The following is a 24,888-nucleotide window of genomic DNA, read 5'->3' as shown; positions in this document are numbered from 1 at the left end:
TTGCCGGACACGAGAAAAAAAAAAAGACAAAAAAAAAAAAAAAAAGGTCTACTTTCTCAAACACACATTGGAGAGATGCACCGAAGACTCTAAATTTATTTTTGTCAAGTTTTTAAGATCAGATCCACTTTTGACAATCCAAGTTTCATTCACCTTCCTAACCCATAATCATGGTCATGGGCTCCAAGAATCAAACTGACCCCTTCTGCTCCTTGGGTAAGCCTAGTATCACTTCCCCACTTCATATGAGTTGCTGCAATAACAAGATCTACTCCTTCTTTTTTAAGTTCTTCTGCTATTTCATTAGCAACTTCAACATAATCTGTATAGTTTACATTCGACTTATTAACTGTAGCCAAAGTATCTAGCCAATCTTCTTCAACTAATCCCATTAAGCCAATTTTTATATTGTTCCAATTAACTATTTTTTTTACTGCACTATGTGCAAGAGGTTCAAAAGTAAACGTGTCATAGACATTACTGAGAAACCACATAAAGTGCATTTGTTTCGTGTATTCCTCCAAAATATCCACACCAAAAGCAAACTCATGGTTTCCTAAAAAATAAAAACAAAAAGTTTTAAAATTGAGAATGTTATTCCATTTTTATACTTAAGTACTGTAGTTCTCCAAACAGTAGTTTCCTGTACTTGCAAGACTATATTTTAAAAGCATGCATTCTATCAAATACTGCATTTAATTATCCCAACTTTCACTTACAAATAATAAAACCTTTAGAAGTCTTTTTTCTACAGAATTTCTTTTTGTAATCCAGGTAGCATTGTATTCTCAAAGAAATTCTGAAGTAGAATGCAAAAGGCGCCTTTCAATATTGGGAAAATGCAATGATATAACGAATCCTGGGTTAACAGCATGGCAATTTAAAGATTAGTCAGTGAAGGCACACTGGCCTACTTCATAAAAAGAGATGTCTTTATTGCTAACTACAATAAATTTTTTAAAAATTCATCTGTACCATTAAGGACTAAAGATAAATCTGATGTAGTGCTGCTGGATTTTCTGAGTTGTGCTCCTTATGAGAGTAAATAAATAGTAATTTTGAAAATCACAAATAGTGATTTTTTGAAATCATTCATAAATTACTACTAAAACTAGTCCTCTGGTAGATCACTTTGTAAATGAAAAAATACTCCACTAATATTAATAATTTTCTATTGATTTGCCTTTTTATCATTTACTACTTTGAAGCATCAGATTTATAGAAAGCGGGATGTTTGAACAATACAGTAAAAAAATGTATATGTCTTTTTAAATTAATGAGGATGATATATGAAACCAACTATTTAGGGAAAAATCAAGTGTAAACTGGTTTCGTTACTTCTGAAAATGTGTTGACAAATTATGACAATCCATCTGCACTTCTTTTTTAAATCACAGAGCTTGATGAATTAAATTTGCCTTTTTACATCCCTGGAGAATTCTATAAATGTTAAACTAGTTGAAAAGTTTTATCACCAATACATCCGGCATATCTCCCTCTTCCCCACAGCATTACTTGGGAAAACTCTTTGGAAGGACTATTAGAGATAATAAGATAGTAGTTAAAGAACTACTTACAATTCCCTACAATAACACTTTTGATGTTCACAAATCTTATGAAGATATAACTGTGGAACTATTAAGTGATTATAGCAAGGATGCAGGATATATGGTTAATGTGCAAAAGTCAATCACTTTCCTGTACACCAGCAATGAAAAACTGGAATTTAAGATTAAAAACACAATGCTATTTACATTAGCAACCCCAAAAATGAAATACTTGGGAATAAATGTAATAAAATATGTATATGATCTATATAAATTACAACTCGTTCTATAGATTTGATGCAACTCCAATCAAAATCTCAGTCAAAAGCAAGTTATTTTTTTAGATATCAACACACTAATTCTAAAGATTATATGGAGAGGCAAAAGACCCAGAAGAGCCAACATAATATTAAAGTCAGAGGACTGAAAGTACTCAACTTCATGATTTACTATAAAGCTACAGTAGTCAAGACAGGGTGGTATTGGTGAAAGAATAGACAAATAGATCAATGGAACAGAATAGAGATCCCTGAATTAGACCCACATAAATACAGTCAGTTGATCTCTGATTAAGGAGCAAAAGCAACACAATGGAGAAAAGATAGCCTTTTAACAAATGATGCTGGAACAACTGGACACACACATGCTAAAAACATGAAGCTAGAAATAGACTTTATACCCTTCATAACAATTAACCAAAGATGAATTAAAGACCTAAATGTAAAACACAGTAAGTATAAAACTCCTGCAAGATAACACAGGAGAAAATCTACATGGTCTTTGGTTTGGCAATGACTTTTTAGATACAACTCTAAAGGCAGAAAGAAGGAATTGATAAGTTGGATTTCATTAAAATTAAAAATTTCTGCTCTGGAAAAAAGACACTGTCAAGAGAATGAAGACAAGCCAAAGACTGGAAGAAAATCTCTGCAAAAGACTTATCTAAGAAAAGAATGTTATCCAAAATATACAAAAAACTCTTAAAACTCATCAATTAAAAAACAAACAACCTAATTCAAAAATGGGCCAAAGACCTCAATAGACATCTCACCAAAGCAGTTATACAAATGACAAGTAAGCATGTAAAAGGATGCTCCACATCATATATCATCAGGGGAATAAAAATGAAAATAAGATACCACTACACACCTATTAGGAAATCCAGAATATTGACAACACCAAATGCTGGTGGGGATGTGGGGCAACAAGAACTCTCATTCACTGCGGTTGGGAATGCAAAATTGTATGGCCACTTTGGAAGACAGTTTGGTAGTTTCTTACAAAATTAAACATGCTGTTATCAATACTGTCCAGTAATTGTACTTCTTGGTATTTGCCCAAAGTAGTTGAAAATGTGTGTCCACACAAAAAGCTGCACATGATGCTTATAACAGCTTTATCATAATTGCTAAAACTTGGAAGCAACCAAGTTGTCCTTCAGTAGGTGAATGGATAAATAAACTGTGATATATCCAGGCAATGGATCATTAAGTGATAAAAAGAAGTGAGTGATCAAGCCATAAAAAGACATGGAGAAACCTTAAGTGTATATTGCTAACTGAAAGAAGCCAATCTAGAAAAGCTACACAATGTATGAGTCCAACCACATGACATTCTGAAAAAGAAAAAACTATGGAGAGGGTAAAAAGATCAGTGGTTGCTATGGGTTGGGTGGGGGAATGGGAATGAATAGGCAGAGAACAGAGGATTTTTAGGAAAGTGAAACTATTTGTATACTATAAGGGTAGATACATGCATTATAAATTTGTCCACACCCATTGAATATATACGCCAAGAGTGAACCCTAATGTAAACTACAGACTTTGAGTGATAATGATGTGTCAATGTAGGTTCATTAGTTTTAACAAATATACCACTTTGGCTGAGGATATTGGTAATGGGAGACACTATGCATATGTGGGGCAGGAGTATATGAGAAATCTCTGTACCTTCTGCTCAATTTTGCTGTGAGCCTAAAACTGCTCTAAAAAATAAAGTCTATCTTTTTTTTAAAAAGACCCTGCATACTAACACGGCACAATTTATGAAACAAGTCAAGATAATCTCATGACCTTCGAAACAATGAAGATGATGCAAATAAAGCCTTTCATTCATATACTCAACATTATTGAGCAACTTCTGTGTGCCATGCACTATTCTTGGTGTTAGACATATAGCAGATATAAAACAGACAAAAATCTCTACTATCAGGAAACGAGGGGAGACAGACAATAAAAAAGTAATTAAGTAAAATATAAATACTTTACAAATAATTAAGTAAAATATATCATGTATTAGAAGCTAGTGTGATGGAAAAACATGAAACAAGAAAGGCAGACAGTGCCCGAGTAGAGGGTATAAGGTGAAATAGTCTCCTTAGTGGAGGCCACTCTGAGATGACATTTAAGCAAGAAGAGCCAGCCATTTAAATATTTGGCAGAGGGCTGGCCCGGTGGCGCATGCTACAGTGTGCCGCTTGGGAGCGCGGCGGCGCTCCCGCCAAGGGTTTGGATCCCACATACAGACCAGCCGCTCACTGGCTGAGCGAGGTGCGGGCGCAACACCGAGGGTTGCGATCCCGTTGCCGGTCACGAAAAAAGACAAAAAGGAAAAAAATAAAAAATAAAAATAAATAAATAAATATCTGGTAGAGGAAATAGCAAAACCACAGACTTCAAGTTGAGAATATAACTGGTGTGACTGAGGAACAGAAAGGAGACTGACAAATAACTGCAGCAAAATGAGTGACAAGACAATAGTAGATAAAAACAAAAAAAAAATAATGGAGAGCTAGATCAGATGGGGTCTAGTTGGGCACAGAAGACTTTGATTTTTACTTTGAATGAGTTCAGGAGACACTGGAATTTTTGAACAGAGAAATGACATTATCTGTCATTTAAAAAGATTTCCCTGCCTGCTGTTGATAGGAATAGTCTGTAGGAAGGCAAGAGCAGAAGCAGCGAAACCATTTAAGAGGGTATTGTAATAATCCAGAAAAGAGGCGAAGGTGCTTGGATCAGAGTGATAGAGTGGAGGTAATAGAGAGTGGATAGGTCCTGGATATTTTTGGAAAGCAGAGCCAAAGGGAACTACTAGCAAACTGGTTTGGGGCTGTAAGAGTTCAAAGAAGTCACGAATGACACCTAAGATTTTTGACCTCAGCATGTGGAGGAATAAAGAAGATAAGAGTTGTATTAACTCAACTAAGAAAGGCACAACTGCATAGGAGAATATATTGTTGGGAAATAAAGAATTAATTTCAGACCTATTAAATACCCAAGTCAATATATCAATTAAGCAGTTGGTTAATCAGGTCTGGCTTTGAGGGAAAAGGTCCAGGTTGTTTAGAGTCAGCAAACAAATAGGATTCTAAGTCGGAAATTTGGATGAGATCAATAGCAGAGGAAATATAGAGAAGAAGAACAAGAACTTATTTCTGGGATGGTCCGACATTAGGAGGTTGAAGATATGTGAAGCAACCAGCGAAAGAGATCAAGAAACAGCAGCCAGTATAACTGGGGGGGGGAAGGAAATGAGGTGTTCTGAAACCCAAGTGAAGAAAGTGTTTCAGGAAGAAAGGAATGATCACCTGCATCAAATGTTGTTAATAAGGAAAAAAAAAATGAGGACTGGAAATGACCACTGGCTTTAGCAAAGTTCAGGGTAGGTAGAAGTGAATGAAAACAACATCTGACTTTTTTTCTGGGCCAATATTTACCAAACTGTATTCCATGAAATCTTAGTTCTTTGGGATATTATTATACTCAACATAATTCTTCAGTTGTTTTGAAAAAAATGGGTTAAGCAAAAGTTAAAGGGCTTTCTTTACTCATCAACTTCTCCGCATCTTTACACTGTGATATACAGCATGAATCTCCAAATGAGGGATATACAGTCACGCATTGCTTAATGATGGGGATATGTTCTGAGAAATACATCGTTAGGTGATTTTGTCATTGCACAATCATCATAGCATGTACTTACACAAACCTAGATGGTGTAGCCTACTACACACGTGGGCTACGTGGTATAGCCATTATAATCTACAGAATCACTGTCGCATATGCGGTCCATCATTGACCAAAAGCTCATTATATGGCTCATTACTGTACTAACAAACAGTGATTTACAAATTCATTTGAAAACAAAAACCTAAAGCTTCACAACACTAATCTGGGCAATAACTTTTTGGATATGACCCCAAAAGCACAGGCAAAAGTAAAACTAGACAAATGGAATGTGTCAAACTAAAAAGTTTCTGCACAGCAAAGAAAAAAATTAACAGAGTGACAAAGCAACCTACAGATTGGGAGAAAATATTTGCAAACCATACATCTGACAAGGTATTAACCCAAAATATTAGAAAATATATTGAAACAACTCAATAGCAAGAAAACAAATAAGCAAGTAAAGGTGGGCAAAAGACCTGAACAGACACTTCTCAAAAAAAGATATACAAATGACCAACAGTTCATGAAAAAATGCCCAACATCAGTAACCATTAGGGAAAGGCAAATTAAAACCACGAGATATCACCTCACACCTGTTAGAATGTCTTTTATCAAAAAGATGAAAGGTAAGTGTTGGTGAGGATGCAGACAAAAGGGAACTCTTGTACACTGTTGGTGGGAATGTAAATTAGTACAGCCATTATGGAAAACCGTATGCAGGTTCCTCAAAAAACTAATGATCCAGCCATCCCACTTCTGGGACTATATCCAAAAAAATTAAAATCAATATGTTGAAGGGATATCCGCACTCCTATGTTCACTGCAGCATTATTCACAATAGCCAGGATATGGAATCAATCTAAGTGTCCACCAATTGATAAATGGATAAAGAAAATGTGGTGTATATACAAAATGGAATACTATTCAGCCTTAAAAAAAGAATGAAACTCTGTCACTTGGCACAACAGAGATGAATCTAGAAGACATTATTCTAAATGAAATAAGCCAGACACAGAATGAAAAATACTGCATGATCTCACTTTTACATGGAATCTTAACAAAGTTGAATTCATAAAAGTAGAAAGTAGAATGATGTTTACCAGAGGCTGGGCAAGGGCCTGGGGCAGGGAATGAGGAGTTGCTGGTCAAAGGGTATAAAATTTCAGCTAGACAAAAGAACAAGTTTTGAAATCTACTGCACAGCAGAGTGACTATAGTAAAAAATAATGTATCGTATATTTCAAAATAACTAGGAGAATACATTTCAGATGTATCATCACAAAAAATATTAAGTGAGTAAGGTGATGAATACGTTAATTAGCTTGATTTAATCATTCCACATGGTATACATATATCAAAACATCACACTGTACTCCATAAATATAATTATAATTTGTCAATTAAAAATAATAATTTTAAAAATAAACTTTAAAATATATGTATAACAACTTATAGTCAAAGAAAATATATGTATTACCTTACATATTTATCTTTTTGTGGTGAGAACACTTAAAATCTAAATAAGATTAGATTAAAATCTAAATAAGATTTATTTTTATTGGGACTTTCTTCTAAAGTTGAAGACTAGTTCACTTCAGATATGAATTTAGCTAACACAAACTTGAACTTAGATATCCATGCTATGTTTGAAATTTGAGTCTGACTTTTAGCTATATATTTTTAAAAGATTACTTTTAAAATGACCCAGCCATCCTGGATCATTTACTTTTGTCTGGTCAGGCTCCTAACCTCCAGATAACTTCCAATGCACTTGGGCAGCTCATCTCTTAATGCTGAGTCACTTTCACTAAAAGCCAGAACTACACCCAGCTAGATGCAAAAAGGGAGCGACCACAGACCAAAGTCCAGAACAAGCCAGGGCAGCTCATCTCTTAATGCTGAGTCACTTTCACTAAAAGCCAGAACTACACCCAGCTAGACGCAAAAAGGGAGCGACCACAGACCAAAGTCCAGAACAAGCCGATACACGAGCACACATATTATGTCACTACTTTCACCCGCTGACACTTGTTGCTGTAAATGCTTTAACTTCCCCAAACAGAGGAACAATTCCAACAACTCCTACATCTCCCATCACCAGCTTGCACTGAATCCTACCTGGCACAATACTGGTAAAAGAAAAAAGACAGGAAAAGCAGCAAAACTTACCTGACAAGAAAGAATATTCAAAAAAATCTTCCCACAGTAGAGATTTAAATTTTGACGAAATGTTTCTCCAATAATTAAGAATCAATAAAAGAAGTAAGGAAGACCAAAAAGCAGAAATAAAAAGAAAAATGTAAGAAAGAGATGGTGAGGAAATGACAACAGTATATGTAATATTCTCCCTTTGTATAAAAAATGAAGAAAAATAAGAAGCAATGTACATATTTGTTTACATATACACACAAAGAAACCCTGAAAAAAAACCTAAAAAACTAAAAAGTTACTTAAGAGGAGTAGGAACTGGGCAGAAGGGGCCAAAAATAGGAAAGAGATTCTTTACTCTATAATTAAAATTTTTTTGGTTATTGAACTGTGTAATTACCTATATGAAAAAGTTGAACACATTAATAAAATTAATCACATCTTATGAAAATGCTAAGTTTTCCAAAGGAATAGTATATTTCAGGGAACATGGATTATCATTATTTAATCTTAAAACATTTTCAGAACTAGATAGCCATTACTAAACGCAAAAGGAACTACAGTTGAGTTTTGTCTCTCTACACATATCAATAATCAGAATAATCACCTACTAAGACTTTCATATACTACAAGTTTAATTCTGAAATATTAATGATAAAAAATAGTTAAAAGGAAAAAATTGAACTAAGAAAATAATGTTCATTCTACTAATTTTGAATGTGTATTAGGTTTTAGAACTGAGCAGATGTTTTTATTGTAATGTCTATAATAAAAGTACAAAGCAAAAATATATTTTAAGGGCATAGATCAAACTACCTGAGAACAAAATTTAAAGATTTTGATGAATCTAGTGTATTCTCTTTGAGGTAAGAAATCATATTATACTCATACTTAACAGACATTCAATCCCATAGATAAGTGAAAGAAAATGTCCTAGATAGCCTTTTAATTAAGTCTTTTATTTACCAAGCCTTTATTAACAAATGGCTCATAATATGCGTGCTTGTAATGAAAAAAAATACATTTTTAAATGCTCTATCATTTAAAAATGAAATGAACTACTGATTTTCATCACCTTAGAATCATCAAGTTCCATTAAAATGAATTAGATTATCAATCAATATCTCAGAATTAAATCAATAAATAGAAAAGTTTTAAATAAAGTCAACCCCAAACAAGGCTATATGCCCCACTGTCAGTTTAGATTAAAAAAATTAATAATAATCTTAAAGTGTTACTTTATATATGAGGATTAAATAGGCAATGTCAAAATTCTATCAATTTTCAAATTCTGGAGTACACTTAAAAAAACTATCAATGAAATGCTTGATTGCTGTTCCAACAAAAAATTGTTTGAATTATCTTTTATTTATATTAAACAAAACTATATACCCTAAATAATTCAGATAAATAGACTACATAACTTTTTCCAGCATATTCACAATACAATATATAAAATGGAATGTGCAATTCTTGAAAATTATATTTTCAAAGCATTTAATGAGGTGATATTCTGGATATCTTCAGCAGGCTCCTTCAGATTCACTCTCTCTCTTTTTCTACCCTGCTCTAGACTCAGGTAGGCCAGTCCCTATGAACTGTATCAACTGGCTCTCTTATCTACTGGCTTCCTGTTTGATTAAACCAATGTTAGGCAGAGGCAGGAATCTGAGAGGAAATGGTTGAGGAACAGAACACGATCAAAGTCTTTATTACCCATACTTCCTCCTTCTTACTGGGTCAATGTAGACTGGCTGCAATCCTCTACTTAAAGATATGTATTCCACCAGCTGACCTTTCCATGGGACTCCTCTCTTCCTTTTACAGACTTAGAGATGTCTCCCTATACTATACTCCATACTAGCACTAACAGAAATATAATGTAAGCAATGTATGTAATTTTAATTATCTAGTAGCCACATCAAAAAAAAAAGGTGAAAGAAATTTTAATATATTTTATTTAACATATGTCCAAAATATTACCATTTCAGCATGTAATCAACATACAAAACAAGTAATGAAATATTTTACATTCTCCTATTTTCTTTTTTTTTTTTTTAAAGATGACCGGTAAGGGGATCTCAACCCTTGGCTTGGTGTTGTCAGCACCACGCTCAGCCAGTGAGCCAACCAGCCATCCCTATATAGGATCCGAACCTGTGGCCTTGGTGTTATCAGCACCGCACTCTACCGAGTGAGCCACAGGCCGGCCTTCCTATTTTCAAACTCTTATAAATCCAGTATATATATTAAACTTACAGCACACCTCAATTTGTACTAGCCGCATTTTAAGTGCTCAATACTATATTACCCCTCCCTTATGATTTCCCTCCTCCTCCCCATACCTTTGTAAATAGTCTTTTTATTAAACTCTTTTAATTACCCGGGTAGCTGTGTCATCTATTTACTGCCAGGATGAAACTCATACACATGTGGAAATGTTTGATATAATGTTCAAGAAAAAGTATTCATATGCAAAATTGTACAATTACAGTATGATCTCAACTACATGAAAATGTACATGAAAGAAACTAGAAGGAAATATCACAAAATGTTAAACTAAATTATAGCATTTGGAGTGATTATTTTCTGTCTCTTGGTACTTTTCTGTATCTCCAAATTGCATTGAATTCATAAAAAGAATTTTAAATATCAAAACAAAAATGCAATAAAATACTTAGCCAAACTGATAAGCTGAGTATAACCAACATGGATTGACTACTTGTTCTCACCTTACAATAGAACCCACAATAAAACTCTTTAACGAAAACATAGGGGTAGGCATTTCTCAAAGGAAGATATATGAATGGCCAACAGACACATGAAAAACTGCTCAACATCACTCAGCATCCAGGAAATGAAAATCAAGACCACTTTGAGATACTATCTCACTCCAGTCAGGATGGCTAATATCCAAAAGACTGAGAATGATAAGTGCTGGAGAGGTTGCGGAGGAAAAGGAACCCTTCTACACTGTTGGTGGGACTGCAAGATGGTACAGCCTTTATGGAAAATGGTATGGAGGTTCCTCAAACAATTGCAGATAGATCTATCACATGACCCAGCTATCCCACTGCTGGGAATATACCCAGAGGAATGAAAATCATCATGCCGAAGGAATACCTGTACTCCAGTATTTATTGCAGCACTATTTACAAAAGCCAAGAGTTGGAACCAGCCCAAATGTCCATCATCAGATGAGTGGATAAGGAAACTGTGGTATATCTACACAATGGAATTCTACTCTGGTATAAAAAAGAATGAAATACTACAATTTGCAACAACATGGATGGACTTAGAGAAAATTATATTAAGTGAAACAAGTCAGGCACAGAAAGAAAAATACCACATTTTCTTATTTATTTGTGGGAACTAAAAATAAATAAACACACAAACAAACAAAGAGAGGGGGAAGAAGACACAACAACCACAACAATTCCTTGAACATGTTAAGACAAGGGAATAGATATGATGTGGGGGGTGGGGAGGAGAGAGAGGGAGGGCGGAAGAGGAATGGGTAAAGGCTCACAAAAGCCAACTACAATGTATATTGAGAAATTAAAATTTTAAAAAAGAAAGAAAATTGAAATCGATCAATATAGATTTGAGGTATACACAGAGCATCAAATAAACTGAAAATGGTATCATTTACAGCAGATCTATACATTCCTCACAAAGCTGGGGTTTCACCATTCACACATCCCTAATTTTACAACATAGGTAAGTAAGTAGAAGAAACTCAGGACTTATGATCCAATTCCACATGTAGACTAAAATTAGGAACCAATTATATCCTGGATTTAAACATGGTACAATTTTAGATTCTAACTTCTTACTTCACATGGTAATGAGCTTTGGAAGTCTGTGGCAGACACGACAAAGACCATGTTAAGTAGGTTAAAGTGAAGAAAGAATAGTTAAATCCTAGGGCTCATTCTGCCTTTTTTTTCCTTGATTCTTTATCTTCTCCGTCACCCAAAGAAACAAAGTCTATTCATGGTTTGTAAGAATGGCATAAATGTTCAGATTCTATATAATCATTTCATTTTTGCTATCCTACCTATTCTAACAACAGGCATTCACTAATATTTGTCTAAAATATTTAAGCATCCTTTCGTTCCCTAAATCAATCTCTCCAAACTCCCAATTTTATTGTAATAATAATAAATTGGAAACAATCTAAATATTTTATATTTGTTAAATAATGAAATACCACCCACTGAATGGAATGCTATGCAACCATTAAAAATAATGTTATAGAAACCATTTTATACACAATGATGTGAATATACTCAATACTGCTGAACTGTACTCTTTAAAATGGTTAAAATGGTAAATTTATGTTATAAATATTTACATAATAAAAAAGATTCTATAATATGGGAAAATGTTCAAAATACATAAAATTTTCTTTTAAAAATGAAAACATAGTATGCTGACCCAATGGGAACAAATTATTAAACAATGGGTATCAATGATCCCACTGGTTCACTGTAAAAAATCTAGAAAAACTCACAGAAAAACATAAAAATCTCTTATACCTGTATATCCACTATTAACAACTGTATAGCCCTAAAATAAGAAGGTAATTAGATATAGAGATAAATCCCTGTTATCTCAGCCTCTATCTAAATTCCCTAGTTATCTCTTCAACATAGGTAAATAATGTCGAAACTATTATCTTCCCATCAAAATTCAACACATTTCACCAATAGTTCAGATATTTTTTCTTTTCATTACTTGTGAGGTAGGTAGCATTATTTTCCTAATTTTACATCTGAGAAAACTGAGGCTTTGAGAAATTGGTCACTTTTTAAAAAATCACTTAACTAGAAGATGGTAGAATCAGGATTCAGATCCAAGCCCAACTAACTTTAAAGCCTATGATCTCAACTATTCTGAAAACACCTCTCACTTTTGTATAGGCACAATTAAAAATCTTACCACACAAAATAAAATCTAGGTTTGATTATGAATTTTCAGATTCATTGAACAATCCTGTTAATTTATTTCCAAATGCTCTGTCTCAATGCCTATAAATTGATAAACAGAATTATTCAACTCCTCTTAAATCAAATAATCTAAAAGTAGTACATAAATTACTTTAGAAACTTCAAATAAGAGTAAAAGGGATAGCTTACAAATACTTACCAAAAACTACAAAATGTACTCCCAATTCATTTAATATAGGAATCACATGCTTTCCTTTTGTTATTTTACTTAAAACTGAGACTATATCCAAAAAAACTGAAGGATTTAAGCAGTCATCACTAAAAATCAAAAGTGGATTCAGGAAACTAGTTTTTCACAGCTGTTGAAAATCTGAAAAAATAATTGTAAGTGCTATAATTTTATGTCTTTATCAAAAACAAAGGAAATATTTTAAATAGCAACAGGAAGATTATTCTAAATTAGAATAAAAACTAAAGTGTGAATAAAAAAATTTTTAATAAAACCACTTTGTATAACCAACATACCTCACCTTTTAGCATATTTGCATTCTAAAAGGACAGGCTAAAACACATTTCTTAAATCAGTCATATTTTCCATTTAAATATAAAACGTATCATACCACAGAAAATGTCCTCAAAATTATAATTTTAAATTGCTTAAAAAATACACACACTCTAGGGTATATAGGAAAACTCAAACTATGCTACATAATGCAAATCCTTAAATACAAATTATATCCCCTGGAAGCAAGATGAAAGGAGATTTGCTCGATGTCTTACTAGGTTTTTAAAATTAAATTCATTGCATCAAGTTTGATGTAAGATAATGCCTCTCTGCAGCCTTATAATCTAATGTTCCAATGGTAAACAAATCTCCTAAACCTCATTACTGAATACTTCCTTCATCCTACTGCCTCCCCTTGCTTTTCATTGAAATCTAAACTTCCCCTGAGGAAAGCATTTAACTACACCAGCCCTCTCTAGTGGCCACTACACATTCTTTGATTCTCCACAATAAACAAAATAGACAGTAAGGGAAATGGGGAGAAAAGAAATAGACATTCCCTAAAGCTAGTTTCAGACTGGACAAAAAGCTCTTCTTTTTAACCCTCACAGTATCTGAATTTACCACTCTCCATGCCAGTGGGTTCTGATGTATATCTAATAACAGCCTTAGCTTTGGGGACCAACGTGTATATTTTGAAAAATCTACCCAGGTGATTCTGATTTGCCATTTTTCCCAATGAAAACTACCATTCACTACCCCCACATTCACATGGCTTAAACCTTTCACTTTACTCCATATTCTGAAACCATCTTGATGACTTTAACACCCTGTAAAAGCAGCCTTAGCTGGCTCTCTAATTCAATGACCATCTCTAGTCCACTTGAGCAACTTACTGTTGTGACCACATTACCATCAAAAACCTAAGACCTTTTAAAGATCCGTCTGGTTCCTACATGTCTTTACAGCCTTATCTCCTCCTCCAAAATGGACTTTCGTAAGAGGCATATTGCAGGAGCTCTCTCAAACCTCCATCTCATATGCATTGTTCCTTCCAAACTAGAGTACCATTTACCAACCCAATCCAGGAAACTCTTTTTTGTTCCATAAGACTCAGTTTAAGACCTGCTAGTGCTGTAAAGAATCTCCTGACACCTTCATGATAACTCTATCATGACATTTAATCTATTTACATGTCTTTCCCCCAATCCCCTAAGACTGTTAAGCTTCTGAGGATAAATATTTTTGTCTTCGTTATATTTAAATTCCTAGTGCTTTTATATCTGTGGGATGCCGGGCACTCAGTATGTATCCAATAAATATATCCTGAGTTTATATTCCTCTGTTAGAAAACTTATCCACTCACATGTTCTCAACTACAGTCCATATTTTTATATGATTCCCAAATCAAAATCTCATATCAATCACCAAATATTTAGTAAATACCAAGTACTGTACTATAAAAAGTATGAGAAATACTACCTAAACTTGAGTTTTAAAAGGTCTAGTTAGAGACTAAGTTGGATTTCTGGTCTCACGTAAAATGAAGCAGGTTGTAGCAGACTATATTCCCACTTCAGCAAACAAAAAAAAATGTTTTTAAAGACATCAGAGAACTAAGGAAGTAAAAAGAACCAAGTGACCTGAAGTTCCAGAAAGTAGAAAACCTTTCTGAGATAAGCAATCACTGGCTGTTTTCTTCTCTGGGGATATTTGTGAATTATGAATCAATAAGAGCAGAGGATTGAGCTTGGTCCACAAAGAGGAGATTTTCTAGGGAAAAAAAGAAACCAGCAATGTTTTTAGTGATTGTACAGAGCTGGTACATAAATTGGAAATTTCAGGAGTCGAAAATGTGTAGCTAATTTATAGCAATATGTTTCCTACATTCTGGAAGAGTAGAGAACTCTATAAAATAAAATAAAATTTCCTATAGTCTCATGGTAGATAGGACACTACGTTCTACTAGAGGAAAGATAGCCGCCAAATCTGTAAATAGAATGGGATAGCAGGCCAAAGAGCAAAGTTCTAAGGAGCAGACTGAATCTCCCAATCTTTTAAAGCTAATGTGGTAAAGACCCAACAAGTTCTCAAAGTCTGATGAATAAGGAAGAACTAAAGGCAGAATGAATTTTGCCAAAACTGCAATCAAAAGTGATTCAGGCTGATTCAGCTGATAGGCTGAGGTGATCAATCCCTCATCTTATCTTTATGACAAAGGAATAGGGAATACATGGTGCTGATAACACCAAGGTCCATGATTCAATCTCTGCACAAGCCAGCCACCAAAAAAAAAAGAAAAGAAAAAAAGGACACACTTCTGGAAGAAGTAAGCATCATCCAGTGCTTCTATAGTTCCTTCTTATGAGAGTACTTCAAAAAGCTCATGAAAATGGATCCCCATACCCCATACCAGACAGCTGCAAAAAAAAAAAAAAACTAAAAGATAATATGAATATTTCCATAAACTTTTTGAGGATCCCTCATATATAGTCTGTATGCACTAAAAAATTACTAGACATGTGAAAAGAGACAAAAACATATCCAATAACCAAGATTTAAAAAAGGGGAGCCTCCCAGATAATCCAGACATTGGAGTTTTCAAACAAGGGCTTTAAAATAATTTAAGTTAAAATGTTAAGGAAACTACAAGCAAAATGGACAGGATGAAGAGATGAAAAATTTTAATAGAAAACCAAATGGAAATTATAGAATTTCAAAACTGTTTATTATTTATTATACTCAACCTGAAGCACAGAAAAAAAATGGGGAATAAAAACAAAGCAAGGCATAAAAAATGTGGAAGCATTTTTTAAAAAAGAAAGAAATCCAACATACACAACATACAAGTAATTAGTATCCCAGAAGGATACAAAAAAGAGAATGGATCAGAAACAATATTTGAGGAGACATGACTAATAGTTTCCCAAGGTTGATTAAAAAAAAAAAAATACACACTCACATATTCAAGAATCTCAGTGAACCACAGAAGGAAAAATACAAAAACAGACAGATAAACCAAAAAATACCCACATACTTTGACACATCATAGTCAACCTGCTAACAAAACAAAGACAAAGAGAAAAAATATAACATAAAGCAAGAGTGGTGGGGTGGTGATGGCAATGGTAGGAAACATTATGAATGGCTATCATTGCAACAAGCCAGAAAACATTAGAATGCCATTTTTAAAGTGCTGGGGGAAAAACTGCTAACTTAGAATTTCACACTCAACAAGAAATTATTCAAAAATGAAATAAGAACATTTATACACAAAAACTGAGAAAATCTATTGACACTGAACTTGCATTACCAGAAATATTACACAAAATTATGCAGGCTAAAAGAATGATGCCAGGCAAATGCACTGAACTACAGGTAGAAATGAAAGGCACTGGAAAAGGCAAATATGAGTTAATTTTTTCTTTTATTGACCCTTTAAAAGAAAAATACAGCAGGATCCAGGCCAGGCTAGTCCCTGGCCCCAAGAGGCCTGAACCAATGACCCCCAGGCCCCAAGGCGACAGCTCCCACCTGGCAGCTCCTGCAGGATCTAGGCCAGGTGAGTCCCTGCTCAAGAGGCCTTAATGGATGACCTCCAGGCCTTGAGGCAACAGCTCCCACCTGGCAGCCCCCCTGGGATCCAGGACAGTTGAGTTTCTTCCCCTGAGAAGCCCAAACTAGTGACCCCCAGGCCCCGAGGCAGCAACAGGCAGCTGAGCCACAGCAAAACTCCCTGCCACTGCTGAAGACACCAGGGTGGAACAAATGGACCATGAAAGCCTCTGACACAGTGACTAAACACCAATGGAGGGATACTAGAAATATGAAAAACCAAGAAAGTATGACACCACCAAACGAATATAACAAGTCTAAGTTCTAGATCCTATAGAACAGGAAGTCCTTGAAATGACTGACAAGGAATTTTGAGCAACAAATCTGAGGAAACTAAATGAGATACAAGAAAACTTAGACAACACAACAAAGTGAGAAAAAGTATACAGGACCTGAAAGAGGAAATGTACAAAGAAATCAATGCCCTGAAAAATAATGTAACAAAGCTTGTGGAGCTAAAGGATTCATTCAATGAAATAAAAAACACAACAGAGAACTTAACCAGCAGGCTAGAACAAGCAGAAGAGAGAATTTCTGACCTTGAAGATGGCCTGTTTGAAATAACACAAGCAGAAAAAAAAGAAAAAGAAAAAAGAATTTTAAAAATTGAAGAAAATCTAAGAGAGATAACAGACAACCTTAAGTACTCAAATATCCAAATCAGGGGTATTCTAGAAGGGGAGGAAAAGGAAATGGCATTGAAAACATATTCAGTAAAATAATAGCAGAAAACTTCCCAGGTATAGGGAGAGATACAGATCTTCAGATTCAGGAGGTTGAAAGATCCCCCAATATATTCAAACAAAAAAAAAGTCCTCTCCAAGACATGTTATAGTCAAATTGGCAAAACTCAAAGACAAAGAGAGAATCTTAAAAGCTGCAAGAGAAAAGCATCAAGTTACCTATAAGGAAGCCCCCATGAGACTAACATCAGACTATTCATCAGAAATCCTAAAAGACAGAAAAGAATGGGATGATATATTCAAAATACTAAAAGACAAAAATTGCCAGTCAAGAATACTTTAACCAGCAAGGCTATCCTTCCGAAATGAAGGTCAAATAGTATATTTCTCAGACAGACAAAACGGCAGGATTTCACTACTACACAAACAGCCTTACAAGAAATTCTCAAGGGAGTACTGGGTCTGGTACCTGAAAACCAACCATCGCTACAGTGAATACTCAAGAAAGAACTAAACCCACCAGTAAAATAAAAATGCTAACAATATAGAGGGGGAATAAAAGTTTATTTACCATCCCAAGAAACCAACAAACACAGAAGACAAACAGCAAATCAGAAAGAATGGAACAAAAGATATTTAAAACATCCAAACAAAAATCAATAAAATGACAGGAGTAAATCAACACATTTCTGTAGAGAGCACTAATATTTCTAAAGCAAATGTATTTCACAGGGCCTATTTTCCAAAGCCCTGTAGTCTCAGGTTTAGCCTTACCTTTTGGAATTACATATAGAAATGTTAACCTTGCAAAAGACAGGAAACTTTCCTCAGGCTAAACTCTTTGTAACACAGCAAAGTTGCTGGCTCAAGGACAGACAAGTTATTTGATTGATATGTAAAATACTGGGGAAAATGCTGTAGGGAAAAACAGTGTATGCTAAGATCAAGCTTTTGTTGGTGGATCAACTTAAACTTTTGCAAATTGCATAATGGAATGTCACTTTACTTGTTTCACTGATGTTACCAGCTTCTATTGTTAAACTATACTTAACCATAACTCCACCTATGTTCCTTTTCTGTAACTTTCTGGCCTGGAGAATAAATATTGAGACAGAACCCCAGGTCAGGGTTAATTTCCGAAGGAAGGAATGCCTCTCTCTTAAGGGTTCTGGGAGATTAACCCCTTCGGGATCTCTCACTGCCCAAAAGAAATGGGCTTTGAGAAATCCTTTGCATCTCTGTCACCCAGGGAAAGAGAGGTGATAAATCCATGCAAGGCAAAGCAACACCTTTCAATAATAACTCAATGTAAAAGGACTGAATTCCCCACTCAAAAGACACAGACTGACTGATTAGATTAAAAACATGGACCCAACAATATGCTGCCTTCAAGAGACTCACCTCACCTGTAAAGACACACACAGACTAAGAGTGAACAGATGGAAAAAGATATATCAAGCAAATAGAAATGAAAAACAAGCTGGAGTAGCTATTCTAATTTCAGATAAAACAGATTTTAAACCAAAAATCATAAAAAGAAGATTAAAAAGGCCACTATATAATGATAAAAAGATCTATCCAACAGTCATAAATATAATATGCACCCAATGTCAGAGCAGCCAGAGTTATAAAGCAAACAATATTAGACCTAAAGAAAGAGATAGACACTAATACCATAATAGTAGGGCACCTGAACACCCCACTCTCAACACTGGACAAATTATTCAGGAAAAAATCAACAGAGAAACACAAGATCTAAACAACATCTTAGACCAACTGGACCTGGCAGAACTCTACAGAACATTTCATCCAACAACCTCAGGTAAAATATTAGCAAGTAGAATACAGCAACACATCAAAAAAATTATATACAATGATCAAGTGGAAATCATCCCAGGGATGCGTGGATGGTTCAACATATGCCAGTCAATAAATGTGATATACTACTTGCACAAAATCAAGGACAAAAACCATATGATTATCTCAATAGAAGCAGGAAAAGCATTTGACAAATTTCAACATCCCTTTATGATAAGGACTCAGCAAATTAGGTATAGAAGGAAAGTATCTCAAAACAATACAGGCCATATGTGACAAACCCACTGCCAGTATCATCCTTAATGGGTGATATTGGCAGCTTTTCCCTTAAGAACAAGACAAGGATGCCTGCTCTCACCACTCCTATTTAACATAGTATTGAAAGTATTAGCCAAAGAAATTGGGCAAGAAAAAGAAATAAAGGGCATCCAAATTGAAAAAGACAAAGTCAAATTATCCCAGTTTGCAGATGACATGATCCTATATATAGAAAAGCCAAAAGACTAACCAAAAAAAAAAAAACTCTTAGAGTTGATAAATGATTTCAGTAAAGTTGCAGAATACAAAATCAACACACAAGAATCAGCAGTATTTTTATATTCCAACAATGAACTAACAGAAAAAGAAATCAAGAAAGCTAGCCAACTTACAATTGTCACCAAAAAAATAAAATACCTAGGAATCAACTTAGCCAAGGAAGTGAAAGATCTCTAAAATGAGAACTACAAATCACTGTTGAAAGAAATCAAAGAGAATACAAAAAGATGGAAAGATATTCCATGTTCTTGGATTGGAAGAATTAACATTGTGAAAATGTCCATATTACCCAAAGTGATCTACAGATTTAATGCAATCCCCATCAAAATACCAATGACATTTTTCACAGAAATAGAAAAAAAACTTCTAACATTCATATGGAACAACTAAAGACCCTGATTAGCCAAAGCAATCCTGAACACAAACAATAAAACTGGAGGCATAACACTACCTGACTTCAAATTATACTACAAAGATATAGTAGCCAAAACATCATGGTACTGGCATTCAAGCAGATACTTGGACCAATGGAACAGAATAGAGAATCCAGAAATCAACCCACATACTTGATCTTCAACAAAGAATTGAAGAACATACATTGGGGAAAAGACTGCCTCTTTGATAAATGGTGCTGAGAAAACTGGACATCCATATGTAGAATGAAACTAGACCCATACCTCTAACCATATACCAAAATCAACTCTAAATGGATTAAAGACTTAATACTCCTAGAAAAAACAGAGGGGAAACACTCAAGAAGTATGATTGGGCAACGACTTTATGAATAAGACCCCCAAAGCACAGGCAACAAAAGGAAAAATAAAGAAATGAGATTACATCAAACTAAAAAGTTTCTGCACAGCAAAAGAGATAATTAACAGAGCAAAAACAAAACCCAGAGAGTGGGAGAAAATATTTGCAAACTATGCATCAGACAAAGGATTAATATCCAGAATACACATAGAGAAGTGAACATAGAGGCTGAAGACTAAACTTTAGGACATATCAACATTTAAAGAATACAAAAATTATAACATCTTAGAGTTAAAAAGAAAAGGTAATCTTTCACCTTAGTATAAATGGTTCAGAGTTGTCACCACTCTAAATAAACACTAATTCTTACAGCAACCACTTTGCTAGGAAGAACAATTATGAACAGAAATATCTCCGAAGCACCAACCATAGAAGAATATTCATTTAATGAGCTCAGGTTTCTTTTCATAGCCAGAATAGTCCAGAAATAAGATGAATACTTTCTGTCTTCAAAGGCCAGTCACTAAAGTTTTATTCACTATTATCTCTGCATAAGGTCTCTAAGTTTTATACCTTTGACCTTCCAAACACATTGCAGCTGCATAATCTCCTAAGAAACTGGCATTTTCATTTATATGACTAATATGTATATGAATAGTATGTTTGGATAATAGGCATAAGATGAAGTCCTACAATAAAACCACGTTGAACTACACAATCCATAGAAAAATGCATTTCCCAAATACCACTCTGCCATGTGACATATAAAATACCTTGTTTTTAATCCTTCAAAAGCCAACCCATGGCTTTTCTTTGGGCTTCTACAAAAACTGAAAAGCATCCTACTAAAAATCAATGACATCCATGAATCCACACTTGTTAGAAGCTGAATTGTGTCCCACCAAAAAAGTCCTACCCCCAGTGCCTGTGAATGTGACCTTATTTAGAAACAGAGTCTCTGTAGACATAATCGAGTTAAAATGAGGTCATTAGGATGGGCCCTAATTCAATGACTAATATTCTTACAAGACAAGGGAAATTTGGACAAAGAGACACACAGATGGAGAAGACTATATGTGAAGACAGAACCAGAGACTAAAATAATACAATTATAAGCCAAGAAACACCAAGAATTGTGTACCTTCACCAGAAGCTAGGAGACAGGCATGGAACAGATTCTTCCTCAGAGCCCTTAATGGAACCAACCCTGCCAACACCTCCTTTATTTCAGACTGTCAGCCCCGAGAACTGTGAGAGAATAAATTTCTATTATTTGAAGCCACTCAGTTCGTAGTAGTTCCTTACATCAATCTTAGGAAACTAATGCAATACTGATATAAATAAATGACTGAACAAATAAATAAATGAGGAAGAAGAAACAAATCTCCCATTCAGAAGTACTCCAAATAATTTATGTACTTCACCCTCAAAGAGGTGGAGCATAACTCCCCACTCAAGCCTGAGCTGTGCATAGTAACTTCCTGCCAAAGAGTACAGTTTAGAAAGGGGAGAGAAGGAAGAGTAACTTTATAGTGGAGAAACCAGGCAAATGTCAGGTTAAGTCAGGTCAGTAAAGTGTATCCCTGAAATGATGTGATGAAACTGACACTTTACATCTACGATCTTCCTCCCCAAAACTCATAACCCCAGTCTAATCATGAAAAAAAATCAGGCAAATCCCAAGTAAAAGACATTCTGCAAAATACCTGACCAGACCAACAACTCTAAAACTGTCAGGGTCATTAATAACAAGGAAAGTCTAGACAAATTGTCATAGCTAAAAAGAGCCTAAGGAGTCATGAACAAATGTAATATGGTATCTTGTATGCAATCCTGAAATAGAAAATGGACATTAGGTAAAAACTAAGGAATCTGAATCCAGGATGGATGTTGGTTAATAATAATGTATCAATTTTGGCCCATTAATTATACCAAATGTACCATACTAATGTAGGATGTAAATAATAGGGAGAGTATGCAAACTGTGTACTATCTTCATAATTTTTCTGTAAATCTAAAACACCTCAAGAAATAAAGTTTAATAAAAATAAATCAACGGCCAAGAATCAATAGACTTCACTTCACCACCACTGCCACCGCCATAAAGTTACAATGAAAGCCAACATTCAGAGCCATTCTATCTGGTTCAGATTGTACCAGCAATTACCATACTCATCCATTCAAAAAGTATTTACTCAGTACCCACTTTGTACCAGTCACTACTACAGGTGCTTAGAATAAAGTGATAGTAAAAACTAAGTCTCTCATCTGAGTAGTTTATGTTCTGATGTAAATGCAAACACCAAAGTTCTTAAAGACAATCAAGGGTGAATGCAGCTTCCTACCTGATCATCAACATGTGATTCCAAGTACACCTCCCAGAGTGTCCAGAAGCCTTCACCAAAAACATATGGGCAGATTGTAAGCATGGGTATCTGAAGAAAAGAAACTAGCCTACCCTTATGTAGGGGTACTTAGCAGCCCCCAAATGGCCAGTACCACAACAAGTGGACTTCCCCACAGAGAAGCCACAGAATTTTAAGAATAGGATTTTCTTACCAAGTACATTAGACAAAAGAGCTTTAGGAAAAAACAATAAATTAAAATACTGGAAAGAGAAAGGATAGTTGAGAGATTTTATTTGCCCAACTGTTTGCTATTAACTTCTACCTACATAGTCAGCAAGCAACTTAAATTCAACTGATTTAACATTACCTTTCCAACACCAATTCCCATCACACTAGCTACTCCTTCAAAAACAGTATTAAACAACAGAACTGTAGATCCCTCCCCTTTCTGCTTATGTACATGTATACACACACACACACACACACACACACACACTCACACATTGAGTAACCATGTCTTGTTCACTGTGTCTGCTCTCTCTCAAATCCATCTGTTCCTTTTGATTCTTACTGCGCCACCTAACTGACGTAACTATACTAGCACAAAGGGTCTCACTGATTTCTCCTCTTACCAGGATTTACCCCATTCTAATCTTTCCACCCAAAACCATGCTTAATATTTCTAAGACACCTCTTGGATCATGTCACAAACACCTTTTTGATCATCCAAAAATCTGGACTATTTCTCCAACTGTTAGCCAAGCATCTGAAGTCTTCCACGACCCCAAGTTTTATAACCCACTATTCCTTTACATGAGCACACTACCTTACCTTAGCGCCCATTGTAATTCCCCATTTCCTAGTACTTTCCATCTTTGAATCAGTGAGAGCAAAATGTCAGATGCATGGAGTCCAACCTCCTAATTTAAAAAAAAAAAGAAAAAGAAAGCCCATAGAGAAGGTTAAAGTGACTTGCTTCAAACCACAGAAGTAGCAAAAAAGAAGAAAAAACAAACAAACAAAAAAAAACCTAGAACAACCTCGTCCCCTAAATACCAATCCTGAAATCTTTCCCATCTCCACCTAACCCACATCATATCCATTCTTTAAATTCCAGTCAAATGTCTTTCTTTATCATGCCAGTGTTACTAGTTTGTAAAAGTCCTGGCAAAGAAAGAAGAAAAGATGTGCTAAAAAAAAAAAAAAATTGAGGTCCCTGGCTATTAGTACTTACAGAGGTCTCACTGAGCACTGACAATTTTATACTACAGAAAAGCAGGAATAACTAAAAACTGGCATTTATTAACTGCTTACCACCGGCAAGACACTGCGATAGACACTTTCCATGAATTACCTTACTTAACCCCTGAAAAAAAGAAATAATTCTCTTTTTACATATGATGAAACAGGCTCAAGAAGTATAAGTCTTTTTCCAAGATGATACAAATGGTTAGTGGAAAAACTGGGTGTGAACTCAGGTCTGAATTAAACACAATAAGGGCATTTCTCATAGCCCAGACTTGAATAGGTTTTTATTCCTGTTCTGACACGTGCACACACTAGTTCCAGGTTTTTCCCTTTAGTAAACCCTGCCACTAGCTCCTGGCCTCGAAAACCAGCCCATTTACTAATAGGACCAACAGGGAGTTGCAACAGGGACCCACAAGGTCTGTGTGGGTGAAGCGCCAGGTTTCCAGCCCCCCACCCCCAGTTCCCCTCAGGATTTGGCGGGAAAGATGGAGGCCCACACCTAGCAGCGCCTCCTACAGGCTCTTAAGCTTCGGGTCCACGTCGTAAACATCCTTGAAATGAAGGATGGTCAAGTCGTACTGACCGATGTCTGTCGATCTGTCCTCCCAGGTTATCGGAGAGGGCTCTGGCTCCCGCTCTGAGGGTTGGGGCAGTGCCTCTGCGGCCGCCTCCTCTGCGGCCTCCATTTTCCGGGGAAGGAACAGGCTGTCTCGGCCGTGGCGGCCCGGCGCGCGGAAGGGCCGGGGTGGCGGCCATGCGAGCACCGCGCGCCGGGGCCTGC

General features: G+C 35.3%; 1 pseudogene; it reads right to left on the bottom strand.

Moving 5' to 3' along the window:
* Positions 1-24,793, bottom strand: part of LOC103604161 — a 44,843-nt pseudogene extending 20,050 nt beyond the window's left edge.
* Positions 24,794-24,888: the final 95 nt, after the last annotated feature.

The sequence above is a fragment of the Galeopterus variegatus genome, unplaced genomic scaffold (assembly GCF_000696425.1).
Source record: "Galeopterus variegatus unplaced genomic scaffold, G_variegatus-3.0.2 Scaffold131, whole genome shotgun sequence".
Lineage (NCBI taxonomy): Eukaryota > Metazoa > Chordata > Mammalia > Dermoptera > Cynocephalidae > Galeopterus > Galeopterus variegatus.
Note: the sequence above shows the minus strand (reverse complement) of the source record. Positions and strands in the feature narration are given on the sequence as shown.